Below are 25,055 nucleotides of genomic sequence, written 5' to 3'. Positions count from 1 at the left end.
TCCCCTTCCTTACATATGTGTCATAATGGCATCATTTTAATATTGCTCATAGTTTTTTACTAATAAACCTTGTACATTTTCAACTCTTCATCTTATGTGAGCATTTACTCATTTTTGGATACCCAAAATATCTCATATTTTTAATATTGCTCATAGTTTTTTACTAATAAACCTTGTACATTTTCAACTCTTCAGCTTATGTGAGCATTTACTCATTTTTGGGTATCTTCTTTTTTACAAATTTGGATTTATCTCTTCCCTACACATGGATTGATGCTATTGGCCCATAGGAACCTTAATTGGACCATAGTCTAAAGATTTCTGAAAATCTAGACCCTTAGACTAAGGTTCTTTATACCTATTTCCAATTAATTCCAATTGCACATTGGAAAATTCTTTTTGAATTTCTATTTCAGGGGAACTCATCTGAATTATAAGAGATATTTTTCTATCCAAAAATATTCAAAATCTGAATATTCTCTCTCTAGAATATTTCTCTCTCTCTAGGCTAAAACAGATAGAAACAAGGTCTTTATATTTCTGAAGAGGGTTGATTACAGGGGAAGATACTAGACATCAAAAAGGGGTTGGGGGAGGAATCTTACAGGCTAAGTCACCTACTTTCATTGAATTCAGATATAAGGATCACAATATCTGGGGGATAACTTCTTATACTCCCCAAGAGATAAAGAACTTCTTTTGGGCCATACTCGAATGAAAACCAAAACCTTGGTATCCAAAACACCGATTCTCACTTCTAAACTCATTGTTCTAAATCCTTAAAATAGGCGTGACTCCTGAGAAGTATTTTAGGAAAAGGGTATTCCTTTTTTAAACAGAAACTTTCTTTTATTTTAGAGAGGGAATAATTATAAGATCAGAAAGGGAGATTCTTACTCGTGTATACCTCGAAGGCTGGGGAAGAATCTTACATTCTACCCCACTTAAAAAGTGCGAGATGTCCTCATCTCGCAAGGTAGAGGACAGCTCTTTTTCTTAAGATCCAAATTTTATTCTGGGGTTCCTTATATTCTGGTCAACCCAACAGAACACTGGGATAATTATCCCTTATATAGAACTCATCATTAAATAACAATTCATTTAACATGATAATGGTCCATTAGACCGAAAAATTTCCTTCGAAACATTCCTCCACGGAAACTTCAGTCAAGCAAGTTCTCAATTTGACATCCCTTAACTTGATCTACCGGTCAAGTATTAATAGCAGCAATCTGACAGCACAACCCACTAATCTCATAGTGATTTGCTGAATTCATTATCATCATTCTAGTTATGAATATCATCACAGGGACTCGTCCCATTCCCCCTCATTGTGGTTTCATTATATTTCAACTAATTTTTAAAAATCAACATTTTTCAATCAGCATTTTCAATCAGAATCCAAATCAATTCATTCATTCTCAAACAGAATTAAAAATCATATCAATCACATTCGAAATCATCATCTAGATAGCATTAACGCTTATAATTTCAAGTCTTAGATTTACTCGTATATACTGTCAGTAAAGAGCTGCAGTATACTCTCGGTATATACGGGTAGTCATGGCCCTTGGAATTATAAGGTAAATACTATCATGTCTAGGCCTCAAGCAAGTCAGGGATTCTATATAATTGCGGTACTTCCATCTGAAGACCGAATTACTAAATTACGAGTTTCAGTTTGAATATCAAATTGTATGAGTTATATCACACAATTATAACCTTTTTGTGTTTCTTGATAAATTTTTGACATATTTATCTTCTCAGTTGATCTTTATTAACCAAATGCTCTGATACCAACTGTAAGATCCCTGTTCCCACCGAGTAACGGATTCGGGGTACTGGCAGCGGAAGTAGCGCTTCTCGCGCGGGACAGGGGTCCCACACTCGGGGCCTCGCCCACGGATATCCGGATAAGAGACTAATCCGTCGGTTGTTCCAAAACCGAACCCGGAAAAACTTTCTTAACCGGAAGCACGGGCGATTCCACCAGGATAACTTTTTACTCTAACGTAGTCAAGATCATTTCTGATCGAGATGATCCAATTACATCTATAAGATACTTAGTCAGTTCAAGGAAGGAACTTGCACTTGGATCATTGGGATCAACGCTTTTTTCCCCATTCAAGAGGCACAGCCGTTGATTCCTATCCATAGAACAGTTACTGTCCGGGATTTTTTTTTTCTATCGTAAAAACAAAAGTTTGAGTCTCGATTTACGGATCCATCAGTCCAGCCTAACCCCATCCAATCCCATGGGTTAGCCAACCGCCCAACCACTGTAGTGATGGGATCCAATTAAAAATTTGGTTAGGTTTTGTCCCGGGTACCAAGGAAAAGAGTTCCAAGGCCCCCTAGCCGGATGTTCATGCAAAATAAAACTAGTCACACCACTCACACACCCAATATGAAATTGCCTTTTTCAACCAGATTCAACCAGTTTAAAACAATCCTTTAATAAAACCATAGTATCATTGATCACCATCTTCCAATTTATCCAATTGATTCTTAATTTCCCATCATTCCTTCATCAGAGTATCTATGGCATCATTGGTAACTAGAACGCTCAGGAGCCGTTTCGATAGTTCCTAGCCCATAATACTTGGCAATATAATCACTTAACAAGATGGACTCTCGTTGAAGATCAGCAAGATCAACCAACAGATCCATATAAGGAGCCATGGACTCATCCATTGAAGACCAGCAAGGTCAATCAACCAGATCCATGCTCGATTTCAGAAAACAACTCCAACTCTGTTCCAATATCTTCCTCGACGCACGCGTGGGTATCCTAGGCGACCCAGAGCCCGAGCACCGTATGGTCAGCACCCTCTAGGATCCTTCGCAGGTAACCTAGCGCTTCACGCATAGGCCGCTTCCTTGGCCCCTCATCCACCGTACCGGAAGCTCACCATTTTAATCGCACCGAGGCTGGTCAAGACCTCGGCCGACCTTGCTACGCGAGACGTCCTTCATTGACTCCCCGTCAGCAGTTGCAACTTTCTCATCACGACCTTAATCACAAGACGGTCAAAATGCTCCCCCCAGCATTCTTGACATAAAACAATCATTTACAAACAGCATTTACAAACAGCATTTACAAACAGTTTACAATACAATTTCTATTTTAACTTTCATTTTTCCACATTATCCCTCCTCAATCTACATTACTTATTCCATATTCCATTTATATGTATACTCATCCCATCACCTCATTTCCATCTCATCACTTCAGATTCCCTCACATCACAATCGTATATTCACATCCATACATCCACAACTATATGCGTGCATTCACATCTACATGCATACATCTACATCCCTATGCATACATCCACATCCACATTCACATTCACCTCCATACATCTACATCTACATGCATACATCCACTCCACATTCACATCCACATCTATACATCTACATCTACATGTATACATCCACCTCTACATCCACATCTACGTCTATACACCTATATCTACATGCATACATCCACATCTCCATTCACATCTACATCTATACATCTACATCTACGTATACATCCACATCTCCATTCCCATCTACATCTATACATCTACATCTACATGTATACATCCATATCTCTATTCACATCTACATCTATACATCTACATCTACATATATACATCCACATCTCCATTCTCATCTACATCTATACATCTACATCTTCATGCATCCACCCACCTCCACATCCACATCTACATCTATACATCTACATCTACATGTATACATTCACTTCTCTATTCACATCTACATCTATACATCTACATCTACATGTATACATTCACTTCTCTATTCACATCTACATCTATACATCTACATCTACATGTATATATCCACATCTCCATTCTCACCTACACCTATACATCTACATCTACATGCATCCACCCACCTCCACATCTACATCTACATCTATACATCTACATCTACATGCATACATCCACCTCCACATTCACACTCACATCCATACCTCTACATCTACATGCAAACATCCATATCTCCATGCATAATAATATTCTTTTAATTAATCTAGGATGATAGTTCCTAGGATATGGTAGGAAGTCCTCTTTTTATGCTTTGAATGAATTTATTTTATGCGTGATTTCTATAAAAATTTTGCCATAGCTCCGCTACTATGACTGATAAATCTCAATTTTTTTTTTCTAAGGGATAAAGCTCATTATTAAAGAAATAATTAGAATGGTCTCTAATTGGATCATCAATCCATATTGGTCTCTTATTGGATCATTAAGAAAACAATTAGAATGGTCTCTAATTGGGTCATTAAGAAAACAATTAGAATGGTCTCTAATTGGGTCATCAATCCATAATGGATTGAATCATCAATGTGCATAAACTAAAAGCATAGCAAAAGCCATTAATTTGGCCTCAAGCATAGCTTAATCTTGGATTAAGGAAAAGCTTTATGAAAAGCTTCATTTGGATTGAGAATGGGTCATGAGTATGACCATTTCTTGAGTGAGAGAGAGAAATTATAAAAACCATTAGAATTTAAATATAAGTGGAAATTAACTTCTATAGCATTTATTAAATTATGTAACTCTTCACTACTATTCACCAATTTACTTCAATAGCATTTAAAAAAAAACCATACCAATTAAACTTCTCAAGCTTGAGAGGGGTTGAGAAGAGAGAATCATTGAGGAATCATAGAAAAGATCAAAATTCAATATACTTACCTTATGATTTGCTTGATTCTTTATTCACGGTAGAGGCCCCCAACCAATCAATTGGTTTAGTGTGTTGATGGAGCCACCAATGGGGATTGAAGAAAGAGAGAAGTATCAAAAACTAGTAAATTATTAAAGAATTCACAGTTCTTGGCTTAGGTAGAGTAGAGTAACAAAGCATAAGACACTATATATTTTGGCTTAGGAGGAGTAGAGTAACAAAGCATAAGACACTATCTAATTTGGCTTAGGTGGAGTAGAGTAACAAAGCATAAGACTTTGGCTTAGGTGGAGTAGAGTAACAAAGCATAAGAGACTATATATTTTGGCTTAGGTGGAGTAGAGTAACAAGGCATAAGAGACTATATATTTTGGCTTAGGTGGAGTAGAGTAACAAGGCATAAGAGACTATGTTTTTTTCAACAAGGGGAGGCTTCTATTTATAGGAAAATTTGAGCTCCTAACCAAACAAACTGATTCTAGAATTTTCCAAGTCAATTTGGTCACTTTTTGACCATTTTTAGGTCAGTTAAGCTAACTTTTTGGAACTAGACTTGAATGAGGAGAGAGGAGAGATGAAATATCTCAATTTTTATGAGTTTAAAACTCATTCAAGCATGTGAAATATGCACCTCCTTTAAAGAATTCCCCTTCCTTACATATGTGTCAAAATTGTATTGCTCATAGTTTTTTACTAATAAACCTTGTACATTTTCAACTCTTCATCTTATGTGAAATATGCACCTCCTTTAAAGAACTCCTCTTCCTTACACATGTGTCATAGTTTTTTTACTAATAAGCCTTGTACATTTTCAACTCTTCATCTTATGTGAAATATGCACCTCCTTTAAAGAACTCCCCTTCCTTACATATGTGTTTATTTACTAATAAACCTTGTACATTTTCAACTCTTCATCTTATGTGAAATATGCACCTCCTTTAAAGAACTCCCCTTCCTTACATATGTGTTTATTTACTAATTAACCTTGTACATTTTCAACTCTTCATCTTATGTGAGCATTTACTCATTTTTGGGTATCTTCTTTTACAATTTGGATTTATCTCCTCCCTACACATGGATTGATGCTATTGGCCCATAGGAACCTTAATTGGACCATAGTCTAAAGATTTATGAAAATCTAGACCCTTAGGCTAAGGTTCTTTATACCTATTTCCAATTAATTCCAATTGCACATTGGAAATTTTTTTTTAAATTTCTGTTTCAGGGGAACTCATCTGAATTATAAGAGATATTTTTCTATCCAAAAATATTCAAAATCTGAATATTCTCTCTCTAGAATATTTTCTCTCTCTAGGTTAAAACAACCACAAACAAGATCTCTTATATTTCAGAAAAGGGAATTGATTACAGGGGAATATACTAGACATCAAAAAGGGGGTTGGGGGAGGAATCTTACATCTAGCACAATTGGAGTCACTGAAAGCATTTAACTGATGAATGTCAACCCTCTTAGCATAGAATAGCCCAAAGAAATGAGTGCCCTATAAGTATCAAAATACTCGCTTGGTAGCCCTACTAATGTGCTCATTCTCGGATTGTGCATAAACATGCTCAACCACTAGGAGACCTCAAATTGAAATTTTGGCCTTGCATCAAAGTAGATAGATGAGGCACCCAACAATAACCTCAACACAACAACATGATAAAGTGATGAATCAAATGGTTCACTTGCATCCTGGAGATTGAGTGTACCTACCTCTACTGGTGTAGCAATAGTCTTATAGTCTATAAAACCAAACCACGTTGCACCAACTGTAACGTATTGTCTTGTCTTCTCTACAACCATACCATATAGATAAGAGTGCTACACTATAAGGGAAACTACTCTCCTACTATAACATGTAGATAACAATACTATACAAAAAGGAAAAATACTCTCCTACTATAACATACAAATGTTAGTCCTTAGTGTGAACTAGACTACATGAGCTGGCGCTATGAATATGCCATAACTCTAGCTCATTCTCATAGGCCTTCCACCTCCGGGTATGGATCAACCCTTTACACATGCACACACCTACACTATTATGTGCTCTGTACTATGACTTAATTTCTACTCTATCATTAGAACTCACTATGGTCACCATCTCTCCCAAGCTAGACAATATGTGGTCTCAAGAGTCATGACAAGCATCTGAGGACTGATGCATATGGCATCCCCCCTTCTCATCTTCAAACATTGTGTAATGCTAGGGTGTCCTCTTTAAGACACTCTTGGCCCACCCTTCCTGACAAACTCAAGCAGAATGAAGCCACGGTCATCATGAAGTCAAAATTCTATGATGCGGCCCTGCTTGCCCATATTTCTTGCAGATTTACATGGAGGTGGCCTGAGATTGGTTTTCTTTCATCCTCCTCATCACTCTAATGGTGTGCCAAGTTTGAAAGGAGCTGAGAACCCACATGTGCATGAAGATGTCCTCCATTGGGGATGTTCTAGGGACTATTATGGTAGTAGGGATGGGAAACTAGAGGAAGCCAAATGCCAACATGGACAATAAAGCGATAATCATAATGGGTCCTGGGACATAGCTGAAGGAAGAAAAGGTGGGGGGATAAGAGGGAAAACCAAAGATGATATATTTCAAATTTAGACTAATAAGAGATGTGGCCACATGAATTGGGCACTGGGCACCAAGCTAATGATGTGAGTGATGGACTGACCAAGAGGAGGTTACAATTCATCTCCTTACTAGTAGGTACCCTCATAGTGAATTGCAAGACTCAAGTTTAGACTGCATTGTGCTCACATTTACCATAAGTTACATAAGGGCTAATACTACTTTTATCTTTATACGAAGTTTCATTCGCCCAACTATCAACACTTTCCAAGCACCCTTTGAAAAAGATTAGCCAATTATTCTACACTTTCATAAAGGCATCTTCTTAATTTTTACCTTGCTTGCTAAGCATTGGCTCTGTTATCTCTCTTACTATGAAGGCATACTCTTTTGTATTTGATAGAACTTTAACTTGTTAGTTTGTGTAGATAATATTCTGTTTATATTTTCAGTATGAGTATGTGTGTGTGTGTGTGTTGAGAGAGAGAGAGAGCCATGATTAGGTCTTAAATAACCCTCTGAATGTTTGTATTTATGGATGTTAACAAAACATGTCGTTTTTGTCCTTGTGCAACATGCAATTGTGTTTCCTTGCACAAAATACTACCTTTGGCTATGTTTATGCATGGGTTCTTGTAGGCAGGTGGAGGAATTAGCCCCCCCAAATACCCCTTGTATAGGGGTTCATGTTACCTTAGGCTTCTTGGGAAAGGCCTTGGGGACAATATGGGCTACCCATGGGGCCACCCTTGTCCATAGCCTATAGCAAGCCCTAAAGCATCCTACCTTATCCCCTAGGGTGTTGTTATAATGCCTTGAATATGGATTCTCATTCACCCCACTTTGGATAAACACCGAGTTTGACTTCTAATTAGGCTCATTGTGTAGGTTTAGGTCACTTGCTTTAATATTTGCTTCATTATTTAGAAGTACATCCCATCCCCTTTCAACAATTGGAAATTGCCCTTTGTTTTGTTGGAATGCCTTGTGTAAGCATGTTGTGCTTTGGCTAGATGAAATTCCAAGACTTCTTTGGTAGGACTTGATGACCCGGTTTGCTTCAAGCACATGGGAGATTATTCTTATGGTAAGAAATTGAAATAATTTCTCAAAAGCTAGATCACATGGAGTCCTAATAAGGGAAGAAAAAAAAGAATTGTAAAGAACTACCTAAACCAAGATAAAAATACTTCCTGCTTATCATGTTGGGCATTAACATAATATTTTATCATGTTGAAGACTAATTGGTTGTATATTTTTGTTTGGGAATTCGTCTAATAAAAGAACCAGAAAAATTCAATGAGGGTATCTTGTTCAAGTGTGGTGAAATATCTAGGGAAACAATGTGAGGGTTAGGACAAGGTGCAAGAAGATGTCCATGACCTCGAGTGTGTGGTTTGACTGCTTACAAGTGATGGGGAGGCCTCAATGAAATAGAATGAAAACATAGTAGTAAAGAGATGACCACTTTGCAGGAAGATAGGGGAGCTAAGTTTTACCATCATCAATAGGAGAGAGCATTCTAGCCCAACACGTTGAAGGGAATTGCAAAATGTCATAATGCTATGAGTCAACAATATAATATTAATGAATTGAAGGAAGTAATAAAAGCGTGGGGAAATTACAAAAGGCAAATCAATGGTGAGATTAGGGCATCAAACTAAAAATTGTTACATAGTTGTAATAAAAGCATCAAACTAAAAATTGTTACATATTAATGAATTGGAGGAAGTAATAAAAGCATGGGGAAATTAGGGCATCAAACTAAAAATTGTTACATATTAGTGAATTGGAGGAAGTAATAAAAGCATGGGGAAATTACAAAAGGCAAATCAATGGTGCAATGGTGAGATTAGGGCATCAAACTAAAAATTGTTACATAGTTGTAATTTCTAGCTCATCGGCCATAAAGATGATCTAAACATGGCTATGTAGCTACCCCACTTTCCATAACCATCTGCACTGATCTTGGAGCCCACAATGTCATGCCATAGCCACAATGTCACAATAGAGTGTGCAAGAGTAAATTCTTGGTCCATTACCATTATGAAATGAGAGTCCCAATGTAGCATTATGTAGTCTATGAAAAGATGCAGGGGGGAAGAGAGCTTGAGCTCTTGCAAGCACACTCACAAAACCCTAATAGAGAACACACCAGGTGAGAGGCTGAAAATCTTCCTCTTCTCTACTCAACACTCAACACACCATATACAAGAATAAGAGTACACACAATATGAAAGGTACTTAACCAATACATACATGGGTTCTCTATAGTGTGGACCCGACTAAATGAGCTGGCGCTATAACTATGCCAGTCTCTAGAATGGCTGTCACACAGCCTGTCATCCCACTGGCCGCATATCTCCCATGATCTCACCAACCATGCCAGTGGTGTAAGTGTGGGGCCTATCCCCCAGGCGGGTCATCAGTGTCCTCCGCCTCACTAGATGAGCTTGATATCTCAACACTCCCCCTCGAGCTCAACTCCATCTCATGTACACCAAGCGAAGCCCTGAATCTGCGGAGCTTCTCTGTACCCAATGCTTTGGTGAAGATGTCAGCTACCTGATCCTCTGTGCTGACATAAACAAGGTCAAGATCTCCTGCCAAGACCTTCTCTCTGACGAAGTGGTAGTGGACCTCTATGTGCTTCGTACGAGCATGAAAGACTGGGTTCCTGGCCAAGTGTATACTGCTAATGTTGTCACAGAAAATGACAACTTTTCTATCCACTGATAGACCCAAATCTGCAAGTAGCTTCCTCAACCAAGCTACCTCACATGCTGCCATAGTAGCTCCTCTGTACTCGGCCTCTGTACTGGATAGAGCAACCGTAGGCTACTTCTTGCTGCTCCAAGTCACAGCAGCACTCCCCAAAGAAAACATGAATCCACTGGTAGATCTTCTATCTGAGATACTACCAGCCCAATCAGCATCTATGTACCCATGTACACATATCTCTGTCCGAGTCTCATAGAATAGTCCACAATGCACGTAGACTTCACATACCTCAGTATGCGTCTCACTGCATCCAAATGCGGTTTCCGTGGAACCTGCATAAACTGACTCACCAACCCAACAGCATAGCTCAAATCTAGTCTGGTGATCGTCATGTAGATCAAACTTCCTACTATGCTCCTGTACATAGTAGGATCCTCCAAGATCTCTCCTGAATCTGCACCCAACTTGCCATTCCGATCCAATGGCACAGAAATAGGCTTACAGCCTGTCATACCATATTTGGACAACATGTCCAAGCCATACTGTCTCTGCAGTAATCCAATACCATGTGGTGACCTAATCACCTCAATGCCCAAGAAGGATCTGAGCCCCCCCAGATCCTTCATCTCAAACTTCTGTCTAAGCAAGATCTTTACATCAAAGATCTCTGCATCATGGTCCCCCGTAATGATCAAGTCATCTACATAGATGACAACAAGCACAACTCCTCTATCACCGTGTCTCACATACAGTGAGAAATCTGCATTGGCTACATGAAAGCCAATAGTGACAAGATATTCAAAAATCTTGTCAGACCATGCTCTTGGTGCTTGTTTTAAGCCATATAAGGCTTTCTTCCACCTGCAAACATGCTCGGGGTGACCCACATCCTCATAACCAGGTGGCTGCAACATATATACCTCTTCTTGCAAATCCCCATGATGCAAGAATGCATTCTTTACATCCATCTGATGATGTAAAGACCATTGCTTTGACGCAGCCACTGCTATCACAACTCTCACCGTTGCCATCTTGGCAACTGGGCTGAAAGTTTCCTCATAATCAATCCCATATGTCTGTGCATATCCTTTGGCTACCAATCTAGCCTTGTACCTGTTTATGCTTCCATCACTGTTATGTTTAACTTTGTACACCCACTTGCATCCAATGGCTTTCTTGCCTTCAGGCAATTGTACTAAATCCCAAGTTTCATTTCCATATAGTGCATCCATCTCCTCATCCATGGCTTTCTCTCAATACACATTTCCAGCCTCATCAATGCATGTGGGCTCAACAACCTGCACAACCTTTTCCATATATGCATAGTGATGTGCCACATAACCATCATAGGTAAATCTCTGCACAGGATTTTTCACTCTCCCAGATCTTCGCAGCTTCTCATTCATGGCTTCCATAGCCTTCTTTACACCAGGTGTTCTCATAGCTGGGATCCCAAGCTCCTCATCAAGGCTCATATCTGAGCCACTAGACTCTCCATCATCAACATGAGAATGCCCTGCAGAAATGTCAGGCATACCAAGGGGCTCAACCACTTTCTCTTTTCCTTTATGTGATGTACTAATCACATATGCAGGACTGGTATTATGATGCAGCCTGCCACTCCATGGTCTATCAACCCACTAGATGAGGACTCTCTTGGTCCACTCAAAGACTGTGATTGCTGACCTGCATTCTGTGCAACCACACTTCCACTCACATTAGCCCCAATAGCTTTTTTTTCAGCAGCATGCCAGCTGCTCATCTCATCAAAAACAACATCCCTGCTTACCCTCAACTCACGTGTAGCAGGGTTATAACACCTGTATCCCTTTTGCTCAAGGGAGTATCCAATAAACACACATTTTTCAACTTTTGGATCCAGCTTAGTTCTCAGCTCATCTGGCACATGCACATATGCAATGCATCCAAAAACTTTCAGATGAGACAAATCTGGTTTTCTGCCCCAGTAAACCTCTCCTCTGGAGTTACATCATGTATGGCTGCAGTTGGAGTCCTGTTCATGATGTATACTGCTGTAGAAACAGCCTCAGCCCAATAGCAATGCGGCATATTCTTCTCTTCCATCAATGCTCGCGCAATCTCAGCAATGTGCCTGTTTTTCTGCTCAGCAACTCCATTTTGCTGCGGAGTGTATCTGCATGTAAACTGTCTCCGAATACCATTCTTCTTCAAGAATTCAGAAAACTCATTGGAGAAGTACTCTCCCCCTCCATCTGACCTTAGGCACTTTACATATTTCCCTGTTTGCTTTTCAACCAAAACTCTGAAATTCTGAAAGTGAGTGAACACCTCACTCTTCTCCTTCATGAAATATACCCACACTTTCCTTGTGTGGTCATCAATGAAAGTCACATAATACCTGCAGCAGCCTCCCATAGATATGGTCTTCGTAGGACCCCATACATCTGAATGCACAACATCTAGTGCATTTCTGCTCACATATCTGTTACGTGGAAACACGTGCTTTGTTTGCTTCCCAAATTGGCATGCTTCACATATTTTCTGCATACCTTCGACTTTAAATTTTGGCAGCCCTGTCATAATTCCTTTTGTCTGCATAGACTTCAATCTCTGCACATTTACATGTCCAATCCTTTTATGCCATATGTCTGTGTCTGCAACAACTCCTGAACCATTTGCAAACATCGCAGCACTCATTTCAAGCATGTCTACATTCAATGTAAACATTATGCCCACTCTGTTGCCTTTTGCAACCAACCTGCACTTGTCTTTAAAATCTTCAACATAACACCCATCAGGGTTAAACCGAACCTGCAAACCCTGCTCAATTATTTGGCCAACTGAAACTAGATTCTTTGTTATGTTTGGTACATGAAGTACATCTGCAAGGTACTTCACTTTGCCATCCTGCATAGACAATGGCACATCTCCAACGTGGGCAATTGGATGAGCAATGTCATCCCCTGTTTCCACAAAACCTGGTCTTTCCGGGTTTTTCATCTCCTTGAACCACTCCCCATGACTTGTCATGTGGTTCGAAGCGCCTGAATCCACATACCATACATTATCTTTTTGTGCTGCATCAACATTTTCAGACATGGCATTCACGACATGTTGCATAACAAACAACCTTTCATTATCCTCATTATTTCTGCTTGAGGAGGATGCATAGTTGTTTTGCTGCACTTTTCCATTTTGCATGTCAGCCTGCTTCTTATAACATTCAGCCTGCACATGTCTAGGCTTACCACAATAATAGCATTCACGTGCATCATTATATTGCCTTTACCAATTTCCACGGCCTCTTTGACTCCCCCTGCCTCTTCCACCTGTGTGTTGTTGTTGTTGTTGTTGATTCTGGGACTGTTGTTGTTGTTGTTGCTGCTGACCATAATTCTGATTACCTGTTCGGCCACCTCCTTGACCGCGTCCACGGCCTCCTCTACCTCGTCCTCTTCCTAAACTCGTGTAGAAGGCCTGTTGCTCTGAACTGTTTTTGCTTTGTGAAGACTGTTGGTCTTCACCCAAGTTCTTCTCTTCGATAATCAGCATAGACACCAAATCTGTAAAGTTGGGAATGTTTTCCCGAGTCTAAATAGACGTCTTAAACGCCTTGTATTGTGGCCCGAGACCACGTAGACAGACTTCCACCTTGTCATCATCATCTACTGACACACCAATAGATGCAAGGGATTCCACAATACCCTTTATCTTCAGTGCATAGTCATTCACAGACATGCTCTTTTTCTCCACAGTATGAAGTTCATTCTTCAACTGTATCTTGCGTGCCTTGGTATTTGTTTCATAAAGCTTTACCAAGGTGTCCCACGTCTCCTTAGGGGACTTAGCATCCTGAATATGCCCAATCATGGTGTCCTGTATACTAATGGAGAGCCAATACATAACCTTCCTTGCTCCTTGGTTCCAGTCTTTAAACTCTTTCACATCTGCAACAGTCGGATTTATATCCGGTATCTCCGGTGCCTCTTCATGCTCACCTTCTATGTAGTCCCAATAGCCTTTTCCCATCAGGTAATTCGTCAACCTGAACCTCCAAGCATGGAAGTTATTCTTGTCAAGCTTCTTAGTCACAATCTGAGTTATCTCATCATTTGACATCTTGCCAAACACACAATTTTACCAGAAACTGCACTCTGGTTTTTCTGCACAAACTGCTGTATTTTCTGCACAGCGATACCGTAGTACTCTCAAATGTCACCAACAGTGACTTCAATGTGCATACATACACCCAAAGGAAACTGTAGACCTCTTTGCAGCACCCACAGTGTCTGCACAGTCAATCTGTCTTCCTGCAGTTCTTAAAACAGAGTTCTGCAGAGAATCGATGACTTACCCGCAGTGCTCGAAATCGCCTGCTTTCTGAAAAACGGAGGTCCAGATGCGCCCGAAACGCATTTTCGGCCCAAAAATTTTTGTCCGATAGGTCTAGGACATCAAAGTTGCCCTATAGCTTTACTCTCGCGAAGAAAGCTCCTCAATCAGAGATCATTCCCGGTGCCTCCCGTAGAGCTCCCGACAAGGGTGTAGTCACCAACACAAATAGGAAAGAGTAGTTGAAGCTCTTACCCTCGTACCGCTTCTTGTGGTTCTCTTGCTTGCAGCTCAGCCCTTAGGCTCTGATACCATGAAAAGATGCAGGGGGGAAGAGAGCTTGAGCTCTTGCAAGCACACACACACACTCACAAAACCCTAATAGAGAACACACCAAGTGAGAGGCTGAAAATCTTCTTCTTCTCTACTCAACACTCAACACACCATATACAAGAATAAGAGTACACACAATATGAAAGGTACTCAACCAATACATACATGGGTTCTCTATAGTGTGGACCCGACTAAATGAGCTGGCGCTATAACTATGCCAGTCTCTAGAATGGCTGTCACACAGCCTGTCATCCCACTGGCCGCATATCTCCCATGATCTCACCAACCATGCCAGTGGTGTAAGTGTGGGGCCTATCCCCCAGGCGGGTCATCAGTGTCCACCGCCTCACTAGATGAGCTCGATATCTCAACAGTCTATATGGTAGTGCGCCCAATCTAACGTAAGTCATATCTAAACCATATGGCCTCCTAGGCCACCTTCCCATGTGAAGGTAGTCTATATGGTAATGTGCCAAATCTAATGTAAGTCGCATCTAGACCATATGGCCTCCTAGGCTACCTTCCCATGTGAATATGAGGATGCTAGGCATCCGGTGGTGGCAGTGGGCGAATCAACCATATCTACTCCTCGTAATGGGAGCTATACAAACATGAGACTTCAGCATACAATATGGCATTGATATATCCAAAATAACATATTTTATATTTAGCATATTGAGTATTTATTATAGTGTTGAGTATAATATCCAACATAATATAGTTTATATTTAGTATTTAGTATAGTATTAAGTATAATATCCACATAATAAGTTTGTATTTAGTAAAGCTAGTATATTATATAGTTAGTATTCCATAAGTTTAGTTAGGTTTAAAGTCTAGAAAATATTTACATTAGTTATACTATACATATGTAAATATTAACTATAGTGTCCATGGAGAAGACAATATTGAATATAGCTTAAAATGGGTATGGCAATATAAGTGTGTATGTTATTTCACAAAAGAAAAATATGCATTTGATTTATAGCTACATTAAGTTGGAATATCCTCCCTTGAGTCTATTCCTCAAAGGAGACATATTCACATGTGCAAACAACTCCTCATATATCTAGTGAAAGGAGTTGGTAAGTTCGTGCTACTAAAATGGTGGGACAACCACTCTTTCAAAATTCTTTTTTGTGTATATTCACGTGATCAATGTGCTTCTGCCATATATCAATATCTATAATGACACCTATCCCATGCATAAACATGGTTTCCTTCACCATAGGCATGTGCAGATCCAAACTAAACATCCTTCCATTTATGTTATCCTTTGTAACCAAGCGTTTGTAACCAAGCGGCACTAATTTTTAAAGTCTTCCATAAAACATATTTGAGGATTAAACCTCACTTATACCCTGGTCAACCATCTGTCCAACAGAAACCAAGTTCTGATAATATTTAGAACATGAAGTATATATACCAAGTTTTGCCATCCTACATAGACAATCACACTTTACCAACATGTGCAATGGAATATGCAGTATCATCACTTGTTTTCGCGTATCTTGGTTTTTCCATTTTTTGTATATCTCTCAACCACTTATCATGACTAGTCATGTCGTTAGAGGCACCAGAATCTATATACCAAATATCTCTTGATCTTGACATATCTCCTATCATGGAGTTTCTATAAATCATGGTTTTTCCATTTTTTGCATATCTCTAACCCACTTACCATGACTGGTCATGTGGTTAGAGGCACCAAAATCCATATACTAAATATCTCTTAATCTTGAAATATATCATGTCGTGGAGTTGAGCATATGTTGCATCACAGATAGCCAGCTTGCTCACTTCTATCATCACCGTGCTGTAACTTTCCACTTTTGGTATCATTCTGTTTTCTGTAGCAGTCATTTGCCAGGTGCCCTAGTTTTCCATAACTTAATAGCAGTCTATGCTATTTGCATTTTGATTTCTTTGCTAGCCACCCCAATCTCTTTGGCTCCCCTTGCCTCTAGGGTAGCCTCTTCCACTTGTTTTGTTACATTTGATTCCTATTTTTGTTGTTGTCCATGATTTCTGTTTCCAAATAGCCTCAAGCTCGGACTTGAGATGACGATCTGCCTCTACCTCTATTTATATCTGCGTAGAAGGCATACTCATTTGTATTTCCAGAGGATGAACTTCTCCCAATATTAATCTCCTCATGAAAATCAGTTCTTAAAAATCAATAAATTTCTCTTGAACCCAATAGAGGTCTGAAATTGGTTGTATTCCTTGCCAAGGCCATTCAAGGTCACTGAAATCATATCATCATCATCTACTAATAATACCAATAGAAGCAGGGGTATCTATAAGCCCTTTACTCTTCACTAAGTAATCATTTTTATACTCATCATCATCATCTACTGGTAATCCAATAGAAGCAAGGGTATCTATAAGCCCTTTACTCTTCCCTAAGTAATCATTTATACTCAACTTTCCTCTAGTCACATAATGCAGCTCCTAATTTAGCTATATCTTTTGAGCTTGGGTGTTTGTGCTATACATCTTCACTAAGGTGTCACAAGCCTCCTTAGGCATTTGTGCTTCCTGTATATGCATAATCATAGAATCTATCACATTGACAAATAACTAGTACAACACTTTTTTGGCTCTTTCATACCATGCTCTTTATGCCTACACTTGCTCTATGAGGTTGAATTTTCTTCAGCAATCTCTAGCTCCTTTTCATCACCTAATGATGAACTCCTGATATCCTTTTCCCATAAGGAAATTGGTTATCCTAAACTTTCATGCCTAGAAGTTAGTCTTGTCTAGCTTCTTGCTCACAATGTGTGATAGATTAGCTTGTAAAAAAAAGCATCTAAACTTATAGCAAATCTGTAACCTTCAACAGTGGTGCTGTAAACTTGTTTTTATAATGTCACTGTATGTCACATAAACGTACATCCACAAATACTTGCAACACTTAGAGACTCTACACAGATTATCATGTGACCAAATTTCTGCTACAACTTTGCTTCGACGAGAAATTGAGCATATACACTCAAACTCGACACTTTCATAGAGTGGCATCTTACAGAGCCAAACCATGCGTGAAATGTGCTCAATTTGCATCGAAACATGCACAAACTCAAGTCATTTAGTTGAATACACACAATATGGTCTTCTTCCTTCACCCACAAGAGGATACCTCAATTTGAGACAATGACTTTCCATTTGCCTATAGCTCTCATACCTACCGAAGGTGTTGCTCCAAAATCAAAGAGGGAAAGAGATGGAAATACCATTACTTGCATACTGCTTCCTTGCTAGCCTCTTTCTTGCCTCCATAGCTCTCATATAAATTGGAGCTCTGGTACTATAAAGAGAATACTGTAAGTTATTATGCTAGTGTACAGATGGGTGCTAAGCTCAGTCTCTAGCACATTGAGGTGCATTATCATTATGTGAGGGAGAGGCTTATGTTGCAAGAGAGATTAGCCTAGCTTACGTCTCTACATACAACAATGTTGGGGAGAGACTCATGTTGCACGAGAGATTAACCCGCCTTATGTCTCTACACACGATAACATTACAAACATATTTTTATGAAGACTCTCTCACGCGAGAGAAGTTTAAAGCTTTTTGTAAAGCTTTGGGCTTATTTCCAAGTTTCCTTGTAATTTTAAGTATTTTATTACTAATGTGGTTCTATTGAAATCATTTTCTTATACCCTTATTGTTCACTTTTTTTTTTTGTGGTGTTGTGTATGCATATATATTCCCATCAAGTTACATAGAGGAACAACCATTGAAGAACATAACAGGGACCTTCAATACTTTCCATTCCACCATAGGTGAGGTTTGTGTATGCAGATATATTCCCATCAAGTTACATAGAGGAACAACTATTGAAGAACATAACAAGGACCTTCAATACTTTCCATTCCACCATAGGTGAGGTTTTATTTCCCAACAAGAACCCTAGGACACTTCTTGGCAGTAGAATATTCTTTTTCACACACTCTTACATAGTTCCCTCTAGGCCTAAAGACTATGGAAGACTTGAAAAGCTTCTATTTCCCTCATTAGGTAGCAATGAGTGGTGAATCCCACACAAATGAAGTGTAGATGCCTTCAAACAAAAGATGATTATTGATATCCAATCCTCTTTAAAATTTACAAAGCCCTTTTGTTCAGTAGGTCTTAGTTGGTATGCTTGCATTTACCTTTTTATGCACGTGGTTTTTAAGCTCTTGCCACAAGCCACTCCAGCAATGTTCATTTGTTCAGTAGGTCTTAGTTGGTATGCTCGCATTCACCTTTTTATGCACGTGGTTTTTAAGCTCTTGCCACAAGCCACTCCAGCAATGTTCATTTGTTCAGTAGGTCTTAGTTGGTATGCTCGCATTCACCTTTTTATGCACGTGGTTTTTAAGCTCTTCCCACAAGCCACTCCAGCAATGTTCATTTGCAAGAAATTGCATATGAATGGTTTATTTGGAAATGTATGGGATATAGTGAAAGGGGTGCATAAGGGAGATGTATATTCTTGCAGAGTTGTGATTTTAAGTATCACACTTCAATACTTGAAAGCACGCTCAAATTTATACATCTGATTCTTTTACAAGCGATGGATGAAGAAAAAGGGGGAGTGGATACCATTGCAGTCATCTGAGGGTGCAAATTCACCCATAGAACTACCGATCAAACTACCCAATAGCACCATTAACCTTTAACGCTAGCAAAGAATGGAGCATAGTAGACGTTCGAGAACACCTACTACTCAATTTGAGGAAGTACAAAATGCAAGCTTGTAAGACCTACAAAGGGTTAAAAAAATGTTTTGGATTCTTTGAAAAAAATTTCTATTTTTTCTGAAAAGTTTTGTTACAAATTCAGAATTCAATTTTGTAATTCAATTGAATATATAATTTTTATAAATCTATAAACTCTTTAGAAGAATTTACAAAAAATTGCACTTATGTGTTTTATAACTTACTGTGAGAAAATTGGTGCAGTCTAGTTCAATTTTACACATGGTACATTAATAAAATATATTTCAAACTTACATATTTCAAAATGTGTTCCAAACAAAAATCCATGACTATATAACCTTAAAATGAGACAAGACAAAAAAAGTTGAGCTTTCTATTGATAAAGATAAATTCTTACATAGTAGCACTGTTGATTACAAGTCTTGGCAATGCAAAAGTCTAGCTGATTTAAGATCCTTCGTCATTATAGTAACCCTCTTCGTGTGGATAGCACAGAGGTTTGCATCCTCAAAAAAGGTTACCAAAAAAGCTTCTGTAGCTTCTCGTAAAGCTCCCAAGGCAAGCCTTTGCACACGATAGTCTAGGATTTCTTTTACAAGAAGTGTGTATCGAAAAAACCAATCCCTTGGGTACTCCACATTGTGTAACGAAAAAACCAAATCAACATTTCAATGAGGTAATTTGTTCATGTCACCCTCCACTGTGAGACGAGTGTTCTTGAAATAGATTCTCTTTGCCCTATAATGTGACTTCTCCATCCCTTGGGTGCTCCACATGTCGAGGGAACTATACTTTTCTAAGTAATGTGATCCATGAGCGTAAATAATATGTTGGAAACAAGAAATTGCATGAGTGTATATAAATACATATTATAAATACATATAGATTATAACAACTTGAAAATAACAAAAATGTACCATGTAATGGGTGATTGATGTCCCCCCCCAATTTTCAATGGGCTAGTTGAGTAAACTCAATGACTATTATCTTGAATATGCTTCATTGTTCCAGCGTTGGTAGGCATGTTTTGGGGCCCATTTGCATGTTGTAAGTTTCCATGACATCCTAGGGGATTGTCAGTTTGAATTGGCTTTGTTCAATTTTAGGTTAGTGTGTAACCATTGTGTGCATGTGTCATAAGTGTTACATGGTCATCATTGACATTGCATCTTGAGCTTATCATCAACTTCATCAGCATGTATGGATTTTCCAAAGGGCTTTCGAATGATGTATCATGTATTGATTTGCCAATGGGCTTTCGAATGTTGTTACAAGCATCAGGGAATGCCCTACCTCGCTAGCATAGGATATTACAGGTAATTCAAATGGTGATACTAGTTCAAATGTAATTGTGGCATGTGTCTCCGCACCTCTCAATGTGGAACAAGCGAGGTGGGATGGCAAGGATGCATAGGAACATGCATTGGTGGCACTTTTCATAAAAAGGAACATTATTCGTCCTATTCGCTCATGTAATACTGCTCAACAAGTAGGCTAGGGATGCACTTGCTCTGCTTTACGAGGTGCGTGACGAGGCTCATGTGTGTAAGGAGGCACATGTAATACTGCCAAGTAGGCTAGTGATGCACCTGCTCTACTTTACGAGATGCATGACGAGGCACATATACGTACGGAGGCATATGTGGCCTACTTATGTAAGCACTTAAAGTCCGAGCATATGAATAAGAGGGAGACGTAATGAATGAGCTTCTCACAGCTTCCCATAACTTTTTATTAGATTCATATAAGGAGGCATAGTAGGCAAGGTGGAGTAAATCTCTATATAGCTCTGCTCGGTCTCTACTGTTGGGGTGATTGAGCCCTTAGTGGCATGACAATGCCGAGGGAAGCGATAGATCAGCTCGTTGTGGTTAGCCGCATTCTATGCGGACTAATGGTGAGTTCCCAAACAACCCTTATGCATATGTGAGCAGTAGCCTTTACTATGATTGTAATTGTAATGACGAAGGTTTAGGGTTTATTTACGTAACTATAATTTGCTGGCAACTCTTGTACAAGAGTAATTATTAGAAGGAAGAGAGAAAATATTAAGGACACTAAACTGAAACCTCAATTCGAAGAGAAACCCTTTTATTTCCCAAGCTAAGATGATATATAAGAGGAGAGCAACCGAAGGCTCGATTCACAAACAAGAGGCATTCCGAGAGAAGCTTCATCGAAGAAGATAGTATATAAGAGGAGAGCAATTGAAGGCTGAAGCTGATGCGTGGTTGAGTTCTCCCTACCAGTTGAGTTAGCAAACTAAAACAAAAAGGCTTTATAATGGCTTGGCGAGAATCCCGATATCCACAAAATTGTCTAACTTCTTAACTCTATATAACTGGTTCTAGTAAGATAGGCTACTTAACCATCCTTGCATTCGCATCATGCCAAGCTTCTTGCATAGAAGGCCTCTCATATGAGCCCATGCTCAAACTTCAAACTTGGAAATTCAAGGTTGAGTTAATGTTAGGGCCGATGCATGGCCTTGAGTTCTTCTCTCTAAATCAGATGTGTTAGCAAACTACTAAAACAAAAAAGGCTTTATAGTAATAAATGGCTCCCAAGATCTACAAAAGCGTCTACTCAACCATCCTTGCACCACTTATCCCACATTGGTTCCCCAGCGCAAGAGGGAGGTCCCCGTGGAGGGTATAAAGGCTCCTGGTTGGTTCCCCTTCCTCTCACGGAAGGTGCGGGTTGAGCACAAAGCGAACTATTCTTTCGCCTTTTACTAAAGAATACCGTGTGCTCGGCCCAACACAAGCACCATATCCCAATTTTTGCAGCGGGCTGCTCTCTCCAGGGAGAGGAGCTCCTCCCCAAACGTACGTCCAAAACAACAACAAGGTCTCCGTCTGTGTCTTCCGCTCGCTCGCTCGCTCGGCTCTCGCAGGTGAGAGGTAACGCTCTGTTCGTTTGTTTCCGTCGCTCTCGTCCTCCTGACTGTGCAGGTTCTGCGCCATCGCCATGGGTGGTTAGTTCGGGCCGTCGTCAAGGACATGGGGGACCTCCATGGACCTGGATTGGATGCCCACCAGGCCGCCACAACATGAGCACACTGGTTTGTATGTCCACTTTCGTGACAACGCCCTCATTGCACGAAGGCCTGCACAAGCCGTGGTTGAGACAGCATCGATGTGGTTGTTGTGAGAAAGGATGGGCAGCACCACACCATCGATGGCTCAGGGGGTCCTAGGAGACGAAGGCTGTCTTTTGGATCCTCAAGAAGGAGCCAAAGCTTCACCAACATCATCGACCTAGAAGAAGAAGAAGAAGAAGAAGCAGAGGAATGGCTAGCCGCATGGCCCTGGCAGAAACACACTTTACCACCTTAGATCGAGTGAGCTCTCTTGCAGCCTATGTCTGATTGCACAGTTGAGAGAGGCAAGGTTCCCTACTCCCAGACACAGGTAGGTGCTTCGTCGCTTAGCAGCGGTCTCTCCTCATTTTCTTATGGTGGCCACAGCAACTTTACCCATGGCAGAGCGGATTGACTGGAATGGAGATGCACTGAGAACTAGGGCTAGAAGAACCTTAGTCCTCTGGCTTGCTGCTGCCCTCTTCTTTTTCCGCTCGTGTGTTTCTCGTTTACATGTGCTGCTCCTCGAGGCTCTTTCAGCGGGTTCGGACACTTGTGGACTCTCTAGCTTCAAACCAGGTTGCACCAAATACTAGAAATGATGCCAGAAGTAGAGATGCTATGCATTTTAATGGCACTAGGTAGGCTACTTTTGCCTGGTTGCTCTGGTTGTACTGGTTTGCACCAAATACTAGAAATGATGCCAAAAGTAAAGATGCTCTATGGTGGCCACAGCAACTTTACCCATGGCAGAGCGGATTGACTGGAATGGAGATGCACTGAGAACTAGGGCTAGAAGAACCTTAGTCCTCTGGCTTGCTGCTGCCCTCTTCTTTTTCCGCTCGTGTGTTTCTCGTTTAGATGTGCTGCTCCTCGAGGCTCTTTCAGCGGGTTCGGACACTTGTGGACTCTCTAGCTTCAAACCAGGTTGCACCAAATACTAGAAATGATGCCAGAAGTAGAGATGCTATGCATTTTAATGGCACTAGGTAGGCTACTTTTGCCTGGTTGCTCTGGTTGTACTGGTTTGCACCAAATACTAGAAATGATGCCAAAAGTAAAGATGCTCTATGCATTTTAATAGCACTAGGTAGGCTACTCGCCTGGTTGTGGCCTCTAGCTGCTTGTAGCTCATCCTCCCTCTAGAAAAACTGGAGCTTACTGATTGATAGCTGCAGACGCGTCAGTGGAGATCCAGAGCTCAACTGCATCACAACGGCGGGGGCGGCCTGCTCTTTGGCCGTGCCCGATTAAAACACAGGCATCTTTGTGGGCCGCCTGCTAGAGCTTGCCCTATGTTTGGCTGCTGCTTGAGACCTCCGGGCTCCCAACCATGGCGAGTGAGTATACATTTGCCTCACAGCAGTGAGTGGTACATTCCCTTTCTAAACGACTGCACTAGTGCTCTCTCTCTCTCTCTCTCTCTCTCTCTCCTCACTGGCTCATGGCAGCAAGTACCTATACCGGACTGTGGATTTCAACCCTACTCCAGTTGACGATTCCTTCCTTGCTGCTGTTCTGGGCTGAATGAAGGTTGCATTTCTGCTCCAGGGACTGAAGCAGGCAATGGTGATGAATAAGGGGATGGGGTAAGACGAATCCGCCTCTCCCCCCTCCCCTACTTACTGCTGGTTGGCCATGCTGGGTTGAAAATTGCGGAAATTATCACACCCCCTCTTCAAACCTGCCTCGGAGCCCTGTTCCTTGCTGATTTCACCCTAAACACCAGTATCCAACAACACCCTGCATTTTCAACCGTGTCCCTACTGTGACCGACTCCTGTCTCCCATTGCTCTTTGTTTCCCAATCTGCTCATTCTCATAGGCCTTCCGCCTTCGGGTACGGATCAACCCTTCACACGCACACACCGACACTATTATGTGCAAACCTGAATCTCTACTGTGACTCAATTTCTTCTCTTTATCAGCAGAACTCACTTTGGTCACCATCTCTCCCAAGCTAGGACTTCACTCTGAATCATAGAGATATTGTGGACACTAGGACATTTACTTAAAGCATCTGCCCATAACATTTTCTTTCCTTGGTTGATATTGAATCATGGATTGAAAATGCTGGATTAATGGAGCCCATTTGATACGTCGGTCAGAAATTAAGGGTTGCATTAATAAATGTAATACTTTGTTGGTCTGTTTTAATTAGAAATTTAGATCCCATTAAATAATATTTTCAAAGTCCTAAGACATGAACGACAACAGCAAATGCTTTGTCGTATGGTACTATAATTTCTTTCTGTTGGTTTAAGCTTATGACTTTCATAAGCAATGGGATGTCCATCTTGCATGAGAACACTACCAAAACCATGTCCAAGCTAGGTCGTTGAAAATTTGGTAGTGTAAGAACTGGTGCATGAGTCCATGCTTTCTTAAGTTCAGAGAAGGAATGGTCCTGTCTACTAGGCCAATCAAAATGTCTAGCTTTCTTAAGGAGTTTAGTTAAAGGATGTGAAATATATGTAAACTTATTTTTGACGAACTTCCTATAGTAGCTACTGATTCCAAGAAAAGATCAGAGTTCGTGAATATCATACGGTTTGGGCTAGTTGGCAATGCTTTCGATCTTTTTGGGGTCTACTTGAATACCATC

At 40.3% G+C, this 25,055-nt stretch overlaps 1 non-coding gene across 1 annotated transcript; it reads left to right on the top strand.

Moving 5' to 3' along the window:
- Window positions 1–22,060: 22,060 nt before the first annotated feature.
- LOC147636312 (U5 spliceosomal RNA) lies at window positions 22,061–22,183 on the top strand. Its single transcript, XR_015266563.1, has one exon. It is a non-coding gene; the product is annotated as a U5 spliceosomal RNA (small nuclear RNA).
- Window positions 22,184–25,055: the final 2,872 nt, after the last annotated feature.

Source organism: Cibotium barometz, chromosome 8 (genome assembly GCF_041138505.1).
Source record: "Cibotium barometz isolate CiBa-2024 chromosome 8, ASM4113850v1, whole genome shotgun sequence".
Classification (NCBI taxonomy): Eukaryota; Viridiplantae; Streptophyta; class Polypodiopsida; order Cyatheales; family Cibotiaceae; genus Cibotium; species Cibotium barometz.
The sequence above is the reverse complement of the archived record's forward strand: the minus strand, read 5'-3'. Positions and strand labels throughout refer to the sequence as shown.